Source organism: Scyliorhinus torazame, chromosome 10, assembly GCF_047496885.1.
Source record: "Scyliorhinus torazame isolate Kashiwa2021f chromosome 10, sScyTor2.1, whole genome shotgun sequence".
NCBI lineage: Eukaryota > Metazoa > Chordata > Chondrichthyes > Carcharhiniformes > Scyliorhinidae > Scyliorhinus > Scyliorhinus torazame.
Window position 1 is genome coordinate 194,379,578 of NC_092716.1, and position 15,037 is coordinate 194,394,614.

Consider the following 15,037-nt stretch of genomic DNA (forward strand, 5'->3'; position numbering starts at 1 on the left):
AGGTGATCATCAGTCATGCATAGGGAGTGTATGCCTTGTCTTGAAGCAGCTAATAGACAGCATGAATGGCTGCCTGTCTCAGGATGAAGATGTAGTCATTCATCAACGTAATGGTCTGGGCATGATCACCTAACTGCACATTAATAAAGTGGAGCGCTTTGCAATTCCTGAACTACTCCCTGTTAAAGAGTGGGACTCCCACAGGTATGTGTATGCAGTCAATGGCTTCCTGCCCCATTGCAAATCCTGCTATTCTCTCTGGTTAGAGAGAATATAATGAACACCTCTACTTGGATATAGGAATTCTGAGACTTCTTTGATACGGGGCGAATAGTGTCTTAGGATATACTTGTAATGTTGCCTCCTGCAACCTGTAAAGTGCCAGTTATGTAGGAGCTTAGGGTGATGGAACCCGTGATGGCCGTGTCCCACATTGTGAGACTGTGGGTCCTGTTGAAGGAGATCGACAGTTCAGTGACCACATTCCTGTTGAATCGCAGGTGACTTCGATAATAATAATCTTTATTGTCACAAGTCGGCTTACATTAACACTACAATGAAGTTACTGTGAAAATCCCCTAGTCGCCACATTCTGGCGCCTGTTCAGAATGTCCAGTTCACCGAACAAGCACGTCTTTGGACTGTGGGAGGGACCGCCGCACCCGGAGGAAACCCAAGCAGACACGGGGAGAACATACAGACTCCACACAGACAGTGACGCAAGCTGGGAATCGAACCTGTGACCCTAGAGCTGTGAAGCAACAGTGCTACCCATTGTGCTACCATGCTGCCCCTGTCGTTGAGATGTAGAAGTGTTGATATTGCTTGTGGTTGTGATGTAGAAGTGTTTCCTAAATACTCTTGGTGGCTAAGTCTCGGTGTCGAGAATCCTCCTCCTCCTTTTTCTCCTCCCCACCCTGCATGCACTCTCAGCTAGCTTCTACTTATTCCCCTGTAATGCTGTAGACCCGAAGGCACTGAAACTATTGTCCCCATAACTTCCCCAGCCTTTATTTGGACAGGTCAAGAAACTACACTACCCGCCCTGGACATAAGCAGCAGCACTCCCTACCAAATCCAACAACTCATCACAGCTCTTGCTAAAACACATTAGTGCACTGCCTGAGAATGTGGTGGAGAAAGTTCATTCAATGTCTTCATGGGGCAATCGGATAATTATCTGGTTTAGCTAACTTGGTCAGACAGCTTGTTCGTTATGTAGAGCAAGGCATGCAGTGCAGGTTCAATTCCTATACTGGCTGAGGCTATTCATGAAGGCCCGCTTTCTTAATATTGCCCTGCCTGAGGTGTGGTGATCTTTGGGTTAAATCACCACCAGTCAGCTCTCCTCCTCAAAAGGGGAAAGCAGACTATGACCATCTGGGACTATGGTGACTTTACCTTTGTTGGTTGAGGGGTAGATATTGACCAGGACGCTGGGGGAGAATGTTATGCTTTTCTTCAAAATTATAGGGGGGAAGTGAAGGCTTAAGTGGGTCGGTGCAGAATCGATGGGCTAAATGGCCTCCTTCTGCACTCTATGTTCTATGTTCTAAGAGCAATGAAGTATTTTATGTCCACCTGAGAGGGCAGACAGGGCCATTGTTTAACATCTCACCCAAACGAAATAACACCCCCTAACTGCGCTGCACTCCCTCAGTGCTGCACTGGGGAGTCAGCCTTGATCTCATTGAATGGCGGAGCAGGCTCGAAGGACCAGATGGCCTACTCCTGCTTCTCGTTCTTATGTTCTTATGTCAGCCTGAATGAATAAACGTGAGTCCTGGAATGTGACTTGAAGCCACAAGTTTCTGAGTCAGAGGCAAGAGCTAAAACAATTTAAGGCAAATGCCTGGCCAGGAGAGGCATTTTGTGAGGGTATGCAACTAGCCAAGTATAATACTGTGCCTGTTCTAGCAGACTACAAGGATACAAGCATGCACCATAACTAATGTCCCGACTTGAAAGCTACCGCAAGGCTATTGGCCTTGTGACATTTGAACTCAATCAATGGCCTGGTGGTAGCTCCTGCTTCTCTGAGTCAGGTGAGAGTTTCAAGCCACAATCCAGATAGGCCCAGACTGCTGTCGGTTCTGAAGACTGGACTTTGTCCATTATAAAGGGTAGGTGGGGCTCTTCAGCCTCAGTTACAACCCACCTCGACAAAGGTATTCCAAAAGTCAGAAGCTGTGAGGAACACAACTGGAAACTGCCTCAGCTATTCTTCACTAATAATTGGTTCAAGAATGTCCTGTGTGAGATTAGAGTTGGCACCTGACCTAGGGGCAGAACACAATGTATGGATGCACAGGCATACATACAAGGTAAGGCACTCCTCAGCTGCTCTTTAACAGGCACTTCTGTAGACACATAAATAAGATGTTCCACGATTCTGCTGACAGGATAAGGAAGCGGATATGCAAGAATTAAAAGCAAGGTTGCTGCTTACCCAGAATTAAAAATAAACCTGTTCATCCATCACCCGATTTACTAGCTGAGCTACATTGCATCCCAGTTCAGCAATGCCTAGAATTTAAAATTCAATTAACGGCAATCCATGGCTAATCCCCTCCCTATCTCTGTCACCTCCTGCACCTTGCAATCCTCCAATTTTTGCATGCCGCTTATTTTCATCGCTCCACCATTGGCAGCCATGTTGCTCGGGTCCCAGTTCTTCAGTTCCCTCCCTGCACCTCTCCGAATCCCTTTTATTCTCTCCTCATCGAAGATTTAGTAACTTGAGGAAGTTAGCGGTAAGGGAACAGAGGTTTATTTAACCATACACAATATTCTGCTCAAGGCAACAACTCGCTCCCAGTATAATAATAATCTTTATTATCACAAGTAGGCTTACAGTAACACTGCAATGAAGTTACTGTGAAAAGCCCCCAGTCGCCACATTCCGGCGCCTTTTCGGGTACACAGAGGGAGAATTCAGAATGTCCAAATTACCTAACAGCATGTCTTTCAGGACTTGTGGGAGGAAACCAGAGCACCCGGAGGAAACCCACGTAGACATGGGGAGAACATGCAGACTCTGCACAGACAGTGACCCAAGCCGGGAATCAAACCTGGGACTCTGGCGCTATGAAGCATCAGTGCTACCCACTGTGCTACCATGCAAGCACACCAAGCCCTACTTTGGGCCGGTTTTATGTTCATTTCAAAGAAGATCAGCTGGCTGGCTCCACCCCCTATCCGGGAAACTCATACTCGACGAGTCCTATGGGAAGATTAACAACGGTTTCTCTGTGGTTCTCCTAGGGGGTTATCACAGAATGACCAGAATGAATGTCCCACATTTCAAGATCACCCATGTCTTCAGAGGCCATATAAAGAACAGTAAGAAGCTGAAAAAATTGCTGAAGAGCCAACCTGTGTAGAGTACATGAAACCCACCAAACTGCATCCACAAGGAACTGCCATGTCAACACTCTCAGCGCAATTAAATGTTAATTTTTGGCAATCAACAGCAGCTAATAAGGTGTACAAGAGAGTGGGTGATAATTGAAGTTCAGTCACCAGTCCCGTTTAAATTTATTCAGCATTTACGTCAGTCTAGTTTGTAATTTTCTTATGGAAGATTTCACAGGACAAGCGAACCATCGTTTGAAGTTGCAATGTCGAGGTGTAAATTAAACACAATATTCTGGTGGGTTTTATTGGTGCAATCTTCCGCTGGTGAGAATAATTGCATGAGATTTCTCTGGTAGCCATTTGTTCACTGAAGGATTGCTACATCAGGTGAGCATAAGCAACTCACTCCAAAATATTACATGGCTCGCATGTGATAAAGCAAAAACGGCGTAGAAATCGAACCAAAGGTTAGAAGGGTAAAATTATGGGATATATGGACTGAGCTTGTATTCCCTTAAGAAGATTAAGAGACACTTTAATTGAGGTGTTTTAAATGATTTGATAGTGCAGATAAAGAGAAGCCAGTTCCTCAGCATGGCCAATCCAGGGGGCATAACATTGAAATTAGAATTAGGTACTTTGGAGAGATATCAGGAAGCACTTCCTCACTCAATAGTATGGAAATTTGGATCTCTGTACCCGAAAAGCTCTGAACTACAAGGTCAATTAAAATCTCCAACCTGTGCGTGATATATTTTTGCTGGCCAAGGATATGAAGGGTTACCGAACGGGGATGCAGTTAAGATACAGATCAGCCATGATCTAATTGAACAGCCTCAGGGGCTGAATAGTTTCCAGTTCTATGTTCCCATGAAGGCAAAATATCAATTTGAGCAGTTAAGCAACGATGATCCATGTTGAGGCATCAAGCTGAAAGAAAAGCTCACAGATGAGAGGAAATTGGGAATGCAGTTGTAAGAAAAAAATAGAGATTACAAAGATAGCAAAGGCAGTTTGGACTGAATGAAAAAATTGCAAGTTTGTGGGGAAAGAGCAGGTAATTCAGGTCAATTGGACAGCTTTCTTTTTTAAAATAAGTATTTTATGAAGGCATTTATATAAACAACAAACACAATAAATAAGAGCAGAAGCAAAATTGTACAACATAATAAATAACCAGCACCCACTCCTCCTGCCCATCCCCTCCTCCCGTCCTGCCTTCCCCATTTTAACCCCTTACCCTCCGCCTCTCCCCTCCCCACCCTTTCCCTTCTGCTGACACCTCAATCCTCCTTAAAAAAGTCGATGAACGTCTTCAACCTCCGGGCGACTCCATCAACCGACCCTCTCATGACGAATTTGATCTTTCCCAACCTCAGGAATTGCGTCAGGTCACTCACCCACGTCCTTGCTTCCGGCAGCTCAGAGTCCCTCCACCCAAGCAAAATCCATCTCCAGGCTATCAGGGTGGCAAAGGACAAGACACCGCCTCTCTCGCCCCAGGGACTCCCAGATCTTCAGATACCCCAAATATCTCTACCTCTGGGCTTGAGGCCGCCTTTACCCCCAATACCTCGGACATTATTTCCACGGATCCCTGCCAGAACCCTCTCAGATTCGGACACACCCAAAACATGTGCAAATGGTTCGCAGGCCTCCACACCTATCCTCCACTTCCCTCAAAGAACCTACTCACCCGTGCCACCGTCATATGTGCCCTGAGAACTACTTTAAACTGAATAAGACTGAGCCTTACACACGATGATGATGCATTCACCCTCCGCAGAGCCTCCACTCCCCCCCCCCCCCCTCTCCCCCCCCCCCCCCCTCAAGCTCCTCCTCCCACTTCCATTTCACATTTCCTATCGGGGCTCCCTCCCAGTCCATCAGCTCCCTATAAGCCGTGGACACCTTTCCCCCCACTTCTTGATTAATAAGGGGATCAGGGGGTATGGGGAGAAGGCAGGAGAATGGGGATGAGAAAATATCTGCCATGATTGAGTGGTGAAGCAGACTCGATGGACCGAGTGGCCTAATTCTGCTCCCATGTCTTATGATCTTATGGTCCCCTACTCCCTCCCTTGACAGCACGTTATCCTGCAGCCCCAAGGGTGGCAACCCTGGAAAGGACGGCACCTCCCTCCTCACATATCGGTGCCCACACCAAGGTACTCTCCAGTCTCAAGTGCTGCCTCAACTGCCTCCATACGCTCAAGGCTGACACCACCACTGGCTCGCGGAGTACATGGCTGGCGAGAATGGTAGAGGCACTGCTAACAATGCCCCTAAACCCGTTCCCCTGCATGAAACCACCTCCATCCGCCCCATACCAACCCCTCCCCCACTACCCATTTCGTAGCCATAGCGATGTTAACCGCCCATTAGTAATTTTATATTCGGCAACGCCAATCCTCCCCCTCCTCATCCCCACTTCAAAAACACCCTCTTGACCCGGTGTCTTCCCTGCCCACACAAAGCCCGCGATCAACGCATTGACCTTTTTTTAAAAAATGACTCCAGAACGAAAATCGGGAGGTTCTGAAATATAAACACGAAGCTTGGAAGCGCGTTATCTTCAGTGTCTGCACCTGTTCCGCCAACGACAATGGCAGCACATCCCACCTCTTAAAATTCCCCTTCATCTGCTCCACCAACTGAGCCAAATTCAACTATGCAGCTGTGCCCAGCTCTGCGCCACCTGAATGCCCAAGTACCTGAAACCCGCCCCCACCACCTTGAACGTCAGTTCCCCCAAACTTCCTCTCCTGCCCTCTGGTCTCAGTTGGGAACATCTCACTCTTTCCCATGTTGAGCTTGTATCCAGAAAACCGGCCAAAGTCTTCCAAAATCCCCATAATTCTGCCAATGCCCCCCAATGGGTCTGAAATATATAACAACAGATCATCTGCATAGCGTGGCATGGTGGCACAGTGGTTAGCATTGCTGCCTCACAGTTCCAGGGTCCTGGGTTCAATTCTGGCCTCAGGTGATTGTGAGGAATTTGCACTTTCTCCCATTTTCTGTATGGGTTTCCTCCGGGTGCTCCGGTTTCCTTCCACAGTCCAAAGATGAGCAGGTTAGATGGATTGGCTATGCTAAATTTCCCCCTGATGTCTAAAAGGTTGGTGGGGTTACTGTGTTACGGGGATAGGGTGGAGGCGTGGGCTTAAGTAGGGCGCTCTTTCCAAGGGCTGGTACAGACTCGATAGGCCGAATGGCACTCTAGCCATCATTGCCAATGACTCGATCACCAATAAAAAGAAAAGGGGAGAGCGGGCAACCCTGCCTTGTCCCACAATGCAACCCAAAATATCCCAAACTCACCCGGTTCGTCCGCACACTTGTGACTGGCGCCTTATACAACAGCCGGACTCAATCCACAAACCCATGCCTATCCCAAACCGTCCCAGCCCTTCCACAGATATTCTCAATCCACTCGGTCAGAAGCCTTCTCCGCATCCATCGCCACTGCCACCTCCACTTCTCGCCCCTCCGGGGGCATCATAATCACATTGAGTAACCTCCTCACATTTGCCGACAACTGCCTCCCCTTTACAAACCCTGTTTGATCCCCACCTATTACACCTGGGACACAGCCCTCAATTCGCGAAGCCAACAACTTGGCATCCACATTTAACAATGATATTGAACTGTAGGATCCACACTGCTCCGCATACTTATCTTTCTTCAGTATCAGGGAGCGCAACCTACGATAGTGCAGGGAGAAGTTCCCCCATCTCCCTAGTCTCGTTATACACCCTCACCAGCAACGGCCCCAGATCCCCCCAAAATCTTTTATATAACTCCACCGGGAGCCCGTCCGGACCCGAGGCCTTCTCTTCCGGCATCGCCCCGATACTCTCCACCACCTCCCTCAACCCAATTGGGGCCCCCAATCCCTCCACCCGGTCCTCATTCACCTTGGGAAACTCCAACCCATCTAGGAACTGTCGCATTCTCTCTCTCCTGGCCAGGGGCTCCGACTATGGCTTCCTATAAAACTCCTCAAACACCCCATTCACCCCACCAGGTCCAGTACCACTCTTCCCGACACGTCCCTCATTCTTCCAATCTCCCTCACCGTGTCCTGCTTCCTAAGTTGATGGGCCAGCATCCTGCTCGTCTTCTCCCCGTACTCGTACATTGTCCCCCAAGCCTTCCGCAACTGCCCTATCACCTTCCCTGTGGACACCAGGCCAAACTCCACCTGGAGCCTCTGCCTCTCCTTCAACAACCCTGCCTCCGGGGCCTCCGAGTACTGCTATCTACCCTCAGAATCTCTTCCACCAATCTTGCCATCTCTGCTTGTTCCGCCTTTTCCCAAATCAAAATAAACTCCCCCCTAACCACTGCCTCCCACAGCGTGGCGGCCATGACCTCCCCTGTATCGTTGAATTCCATATACCCTTGGATGGCAGCCCTCACATGCTCACACACCTCCTCATCCACCAACAGCCCCACTCCAGCCTCCACTGCGGGTGCTGGGCAATCCCCCCGATCCACTAGCAACTCCACCCATTGTGGCACGTGGTCTAAAACCACAATCGCCAAATACTCCCGGTCAGCAACTCCTTGTCCACCACAAAAAAAGTCAATTGGCAATAGACACTGTGCACATGGGAAAACCCTCAGCATCCCAAACATACACGGGGTCCACCTCCCCAACCGCCCCCCCCCCCTCTCCCCCCGCCCCCCCACCAAATCGGCTCCATGAACCCCTTCAGCTCCTTCGCCACTGCCAACACCTTCCCGTCCTTGGGCTCGACCGGTCCAAACTTGGCTCAATGACCATGTCAAAATCCACTCCCACAATCAACCGGTGCATGTCCAGGTCAGGAACCTTCCCCGTTCCCCGCCTCATAAACTCCACATTGTCCCAGTTTGAGGCATAAACATTTACCAAAACCACCGGCATCCCCTCCAGCTTCCCACTCAGCATCGCAATCCTCCCCCCCCCCCCCCCCCGAATATCTGCCACAATGTTACCCACCTCGAATGCCACCCGTTTGTGTACCAGCACCGCCACCCCCCTCCTCTTCATGTCCAGTCCCGAATGGAACACCTACCCTACCCATGATTTCCTCAACCTTGTCTGATCCCTTCTCTTTAAATGTGTCTCTTCTAAAAAAGCCATGTCCGCCGTCAGACTTCCCGGTACGTGAACACACGTGACCGTTTGACCGGCCCATTCGACCCCCCCTCACGTTCCACCTGACCAGCCTGGTCGGGAAGCTTTCCATCCCCACTTACCTGATGATCAACCATATCCCTTTTTGGGTCAGTCCCCGGCCCGTGTCACGCGACCCTAGAGGCCCCGCCCCCCCTCGGATGTCCACCGTCCTCACTCCCTTTCCCGCTGGCCGCAACAACCACACCCTTGTCAGCAACCCCCCCCCTCCCCCAAACAGAACTACAACCCCATCCACCACCCCTACACCAACCACCTGACTGCCCCCCACTGTGCTCCCATTAACTAGCCCGTCCAGCTAGCCTGGCAGCCTCCATCCAAGGCCTCCAAACCTTCTACCAACCACTGATTCCCCTCCGAACCCCCGTTCGCACTCCCTCAGAAAATGAAGAAACAGTAAAAGGCGCATTCACCCTTGATGCTCCCAAAGCACCCCACTACCAAGCCCAACAAAACATTTCAAAGGAGAAAAAGTCCTGCAGCAACCACCAAAAGAAACCACCTCCTCAAAGATTCAATGCCCTCCTTTTCCTGCCAGTCCATTGTCCCTCAAGAAATCTGCCGCCTCCTCTGGCGTGATAAAATAATATTCCCTGTTCTGGAAAGTTACCCAAAGGTGGGCCGGGTACAGCACTCCAAACTTACACAGCTCGTTCTCTTCCCAGGTGCACCTTCTCCTCTGCCTTGCCCATCGCAGAATCTTCTCCTTGTCCAGGAAACGGTGCAACTGCACCACTATCGCCCTTGGTGGCTCGCCCGCCTGCAGCCTCCTCATCAGCGCCCTGTGAGCTCGGTCGATCTCCAGGGGCTGGTCAAAGGCCCCCTTCCCCATCAACCTCTCCATCATCTTGGCCACATACGTGTCGGCATCTGCTCTTTCAATGCTTTCTGGCATCCTCACGATCCGCAAGCTTTGTCTTCTGGAGTGGTTCTCCAGATCCTCCACTTTCTCCTTTAGCCACTTTTGGGTCTCCCGCATCACCCCCATCTTGACCACCCAATGAGGCCAGCTGCTCCTTGTGTTCCCCCACTGTCTCCTCCACTTTCTGGATCATCTGGCCCTAGGATTCCAGCCCCTGCTCCACATGATCAATCCCCGCTTTAAGTGGCTCTACCACCCTGGCTAGGTCCTCTTGGGCTTCCCTTCTCTGCTGGTGGAACTTCTCATTTAAGAAGTCCATCAGCTGCTCCATTGACCACTGGGCGGGCAGGACAGGCCCTTTACCTTCCACCATCGTAGCCTGTTGTGCACGAAGATTCTCCTGCTCCAACTGCTCCCTTCTTCTCGACCCACTTCTGGTCTGTGGATCCATCCACCAGCCACACCAGTGGAGTCTCACTTTCTCCAGGCACTCTACACCTTGTTTCATCCAAACCTCCACCCTACGAACGGGGAGAGGTCCAAAAAAATCCACCTTGAGCGGGAGCTGCCAAATGTGCGACCGCTCACTCCGTAGCCGCCACTGAACATCCATTGGACAGTTCTTTCAAAGTGCCAGCATAGACACGACAGGCTGAATGGCCTCCTTCTATGCTGTAAGGTTCCATGTACCATAACCAAACACAACCTAACAGATCAGGACAGGAGAAATGAAACCAATCAGACTACAGAAAAATGCACTAAATTAAATGACATTAAATGTCATTTTCCATACTATGATATCACTGCAACCATGGCAACAAAAATGCCTCATAAACATGTGGATCTTGCCAGTCACGTATTGACCATCACAGACTTTTAATCAAAGTTACCTTGGGGTATGCAGTACCTGAGTTTGTTTGTGTTGGGCAGGGAAAATACAGCAGGAGACTCACTGACATAATGACAAAAATAAAGATATAAAGATACCGATAGGACAAATAAAAGAGGGACAAGAGTAAAGAAACAGATGGAATGCAAGAGAAATGAGTGAAAGGAAAGGAACAAAGGAAGGAAGAGAATGGAGGGAGGGAGAATGGGAGAGAGGAAAAGGAAAGGTACAGACGAATGAAAGGAACAATGTAAGGGGAGAGGGAGGGCAGAAAGAGGAGGAAGAATAGGACGAGGGGAAAGGAAGAGGAGGGGATGGGAAAGGAAATGCATAGAAGAAAGGAGAGGAGTGATGGAGGAGAGGAATAAAAAAGGACAGATGGAGGGAAGGAAGGGAGGAGAGCAGGATTAGAGCAAAAGAATGGAGGGATGAATCTGCCAACCTTTTCTCAATCTCTCAATTCACATTTATTAAATCAGGAATGTAAGGGAGCTCAAGACCACAGGACATTTTGCAATCCACCTCACCGGTCTCAAAAAAATAATACTTAACCACTGACTAGCGATCCAATCTCAAGCTCATTGTTTATTTTTTCTTATTCTTTCATGGAACATGAGTGTCACTGACTAGACCTGAATTTCATGCCCATCCCTAATTGCCCTTGGGAAATTGATGGTGAGCTGCCTTCTTGAACCATTGCAGTACATGAGGTGTAGGTACACCTACAGCACCTTTAGGGAGGGAATTCTGGGATTGTGACCCAGCCACAGTTAAGGACCAGTGATATATTTCCAAGTTCGGAAGGTGTGTGGCTTGGAGGGGAACCTGCAGGTGTTGGCGTTCTCATGTTTCTACTTCCCTTATCTATTTCAGAGGCCATGGGTTTGGAAGGTGCTATCGAAAGAGCCTTGGTGAGTTTCCTGTTGGCTGGTATATGGTGTATAAAGCTGAATCAATGAAATATTTGTGCCAGCGTAAAGCTTCTGAGGAACAAAAATATGCCTGGTCAGCAATGGAAATTCACAAGGTGAGGCTGTGGTGAACCATAGGCAACCATGGCGGCTGTCGGTTTTATCCCTGGTCTGAGATCAGATCACAATCATTTAGGATTAACCTTGTTGTTAAGTGTTGTTACATCACATTAACAGGATGTGGACAGGTTGATTTTGCTGGACATCCAAAGTGCCCACAGGTTTCAGGTAAAAGGCTTCTCCTTCATGTGGGAAGAAATGTGAAGTATGTATAAATTAGTGTGAAGCAGGATCTCCCAAAAATAATCTGGCCAACCAGTGCGTCTCCATGCTCAATGTTGCGCGTACCTCCCTGATCTCTGGCTAGACCCTGTTTCTGGTGCTGTATGTGGCCAACTCTGTGGAGATCGTCGATCTAACACTCTGCAACTCACCTGATGAATGTAAATGGGGCCAAGGCCTTAAACTCATAATGGAGCCTCTTCAGCTCTGGGATGGACAGCATGCACCTCCGATCCAACATCCAGAACTCCAAACAAGTGACCTGTTGTTCTTTTATTTGCCAGTCACAGCTCTGTTTTCAAGTTTCTCCTTGGGGTAGCTTCTCCCTGGAACCTCCTCCATCCTTACAAATATCAGAAATATTTGGGTCCCCCCACCCCCAATTGGCTGCCCTCTTGCACATCTCCCAATTTTAATCACACCACCAATGATGGCCTGAGAGCACCTTGGAATTTTTTTATTACAGAAGGGATGTTATATAAATGCAAGTTGTTTTTATTGTTTGAAGACAACTGACCCCATCTTTATGTCTCTTATTTTCCCACCAGCACCAGCTGAAGGGAGAGCCAATTGACTCCTGGGTATTCTCTGAGGTACAGACACCTTTTTGACTTTGTACGGCCATACCAAAGTACAGAATTGCTGCAGGAAATCCAAACTTCTATTCAGATAGTTTCCTTCATGTCCGGGGAGCATCCACAATCATTTTATTACATTAATTACCGATTAATTACATTGAACTGACTGCTGTTACGTAGATGAACACAGTACTCGATGTGCTGAAAAGCACCTCCCACTAATTGCAAATAAATAATCAAAACATTTATATCCAACAAGGTATAACTGTGTTACCCACAGACTTGTGCACAGCAAGATATCAGAGGGGCACTCAGGAAAGAACACACAGTAAGTTATTAATGTTACACCTGGGGGATGGTGTAACTCAGTTGGCTGGACAGCTGGTTTGTTGTACAGAATGAGGCCAACTACGCGGGTTCAATTCCTGTACTGGCTGAGGTTATTCATGAAGGCCCGCCTTGCCCCTTGCCTGGGGTGTGATGATTCTCAGGTTAAAACAGTACCAGTCAACTCTCCCCCTCAAAAGTCCAAAATTGCCCTTAGTGTTGGGTGGGGTTACTGGGTTATGGGGATAGGGTGGTGGTGTTGACCTTGGGTAGGGTGCTCTTCCCAAGAGCCAGTGCAGACTCGATGGGCCGAATGGCCTCCTTCTGCACTGTAAATTCTATGATAATCTATGAAAGGGAAAGCAGCCTATAATCACCCGGGACCGTGGCAACTTAACTTAATGTAACACCCATTGACATATACCCAGAAAAGTAATAGAGGGTATGAGATTGAGGCTATTTAGCAGCCGGTTGTTTATAGTAGAGCCCTCTGCTCATTCTTACAGTATCAGCAATATTAACAAGCCAGAGATGCTGTCAGCAGAAGACAGGTCTCTTGAGCAGAAACGTTTTGAAATTGCCTTGTCGGCATTGTAAACCTGACCACAGCTACAAAGAGCATTAACGATGGGAAGCAGAAATATCAACAATGACATAGTGAGTGAAGCTAAGCTGGGAAAGCATTTAAAGAAACACATTTGTGAATAATTTAATCATTCCTGAGCACTGCTGATAATCTGTGTTGCTGGTGTCTGGCTAAAGTGTGTGTCACGTGTAGTAATAGGAAGCAGTGGAGAAGATATTGAGGGCAACGAAATGCGTCAAAGTAGCTTTGCCGTAGCGACTCAAATTTCATTTCATTACTCTTCCAGTCATTCAATCCTCTCACGTTGATGGAGGTTAAACGCTACATGTGAGAAATTGTCTGGGAGTCAAACAGTTCTCAGGGAAATCAAGATTCTACATGCTTTGTTTAAAGAAGATTCATTCCTTTCAAACCCTACTGTTATCACATTTTAAAATTACTGTGAATTAAGCCCAACATTGCAGTCTACTGTTCTTGACTTTCAACAATTCATTGAGTGATAAAATCTTCCTTGCTTTCCAATAGCTTGCTGGATATTTGATACAATTGTAGAATTTGTTTTATCAAGTTCGGTATGTGGACATCACTTGTAAGTCTGGCATTCGTGACCCATGTCTCGATGCCCTGTGAGAAGATAAATGGTGCTTAGCCTTCTTCTTGAACCACTGTAGTCTGTGTGGTGAAAGTGCTTCTATAGTGCCAGTGAATGGCTCATCCATGATTTTGTTCCACCAAAAATGAAGGTGTGGCCAAAATTGGGATGATGTGTGAGTTGGGACGGAACCTGGAGGCAATGGTGTTCCCATGCTCCTGCTGCTGGTCTTTCTAGGTGGCAGATGTTATGGGTTTGGATGGTTCTTTTGAAGGAACCTTGGCGAGCTGCTGAAATGCATCCTGAAGATGGTACACACTGCAACCAAGATAGTGGAGGGGAAGAATAGTTAGAGACAGGTGGCCAGTTATTGTGCTGATGTTACTGTGCATAAGGATAATTACTAGATGTGTTCAAAAGCATTAAATGTTTTGATAAAGTAGATAAGGGAAAACTGTTTCAACCGACAGAGTGGTCAGTGCCCTGATAACATAGATTAAAGTAATTGGTAAAAGAGCCAGCGGGGAGATGAGGAGAAATTGTTTTATGCAGCAAACTGTTAGAATAAGGAATGAATGGCCTGATAGACTGATGGAAGCAGATTCTATAGTAACTTTATAAAGGAAACATTGGGAAACGATGGGTGCGATCTACCGGCTGTTCACGCAGGCGGGATATTGCGATCCCATGCCGGTGCATAGGTTTCCTGGCGATAAGGGGCGCAGTCACCGGGAAATACCATTGACAACGGCGGGATCGGAAAATCCCACTGGTGGGCCGCCTCCACCACCGAAAATCACGCAGCAGGTTGGTCGGTAAATCCCGCCCAATAAATTTGCAGGACAGTGGGGAAAGAGCAGGAGAGTGGGACGAACTGGGAAGCTCTTTCAAAAAGCCGGCACATCATCATGGAGTTCCTGCGAAATTGTTTCACTCACGGAAGGAAGTCATCCACTGTACTCATATTGTTGGTTTAAAAAAAAAATCTCGAGGGAGATTTCGAGAATCATTTTCAATATCAGACCCATTTCCTGAACAGGCTTCTGTGAATCTCGCTGATTTAATTACCTCCAATCCTTGAAGGCTTCAGCTCGGCAGCGAGAATTGTGGCAACCGATTTCTTGTTGTAATCAAATGGTTTATTAAAACAATGAATCACAAACATTAAGCCATCGTTCAAGTAAATGGTACAAGAAACGCCATTCTGTAACACGTTTAATATCACAGTTGTCAGCCAGAAGCCCATTGAAAGAACCAGTCTCACAACTGAAAAGCAGTAAAAGAGAAGATTTTTTAAAAAAAATTTCAGAGTACTCAATTCATTTGTTCCAATTAAGGGGCAATTTAGCATGGCCAATCCACCTAGCTTGCATATTTTTGGGTTGTGAGTGCGAAACCCACGCAA

At 47.9% G+C, this 15,037-nt stretch overlaps 1 long non-coding RNA gene across 2 annotated transcripts in view; it reads left to right on the top strand.

Annotated features, from left to right (window-relative positions):
- LOC140384912 (uncharacterized) overlaps positions 1 to 15,037 on the top strand; it is a 336,045-nt gene that overhangs the window by 296,265 nt on the left and 24,743 nt on the right. Inside the window, exons 1-2 of one of the 2 annotated variants that reach the window (XR_011933210.1) lie at positions 11,176 to 11,323; positions 12,098 to 12,142. The exons of the other annotated variant lie outside the window; for it this stretch is intronic. This is a non-coding gene — a long non-coding RNA (uncharacterized lncRNA). Of the gene's footprint in view, positions 1 to 11,175; positions 11,324 to 12,097; positions 12,143 to 15,037 lie in introns of those variants that run through there. 2 annotated transcript variants of the gene reach the window in all.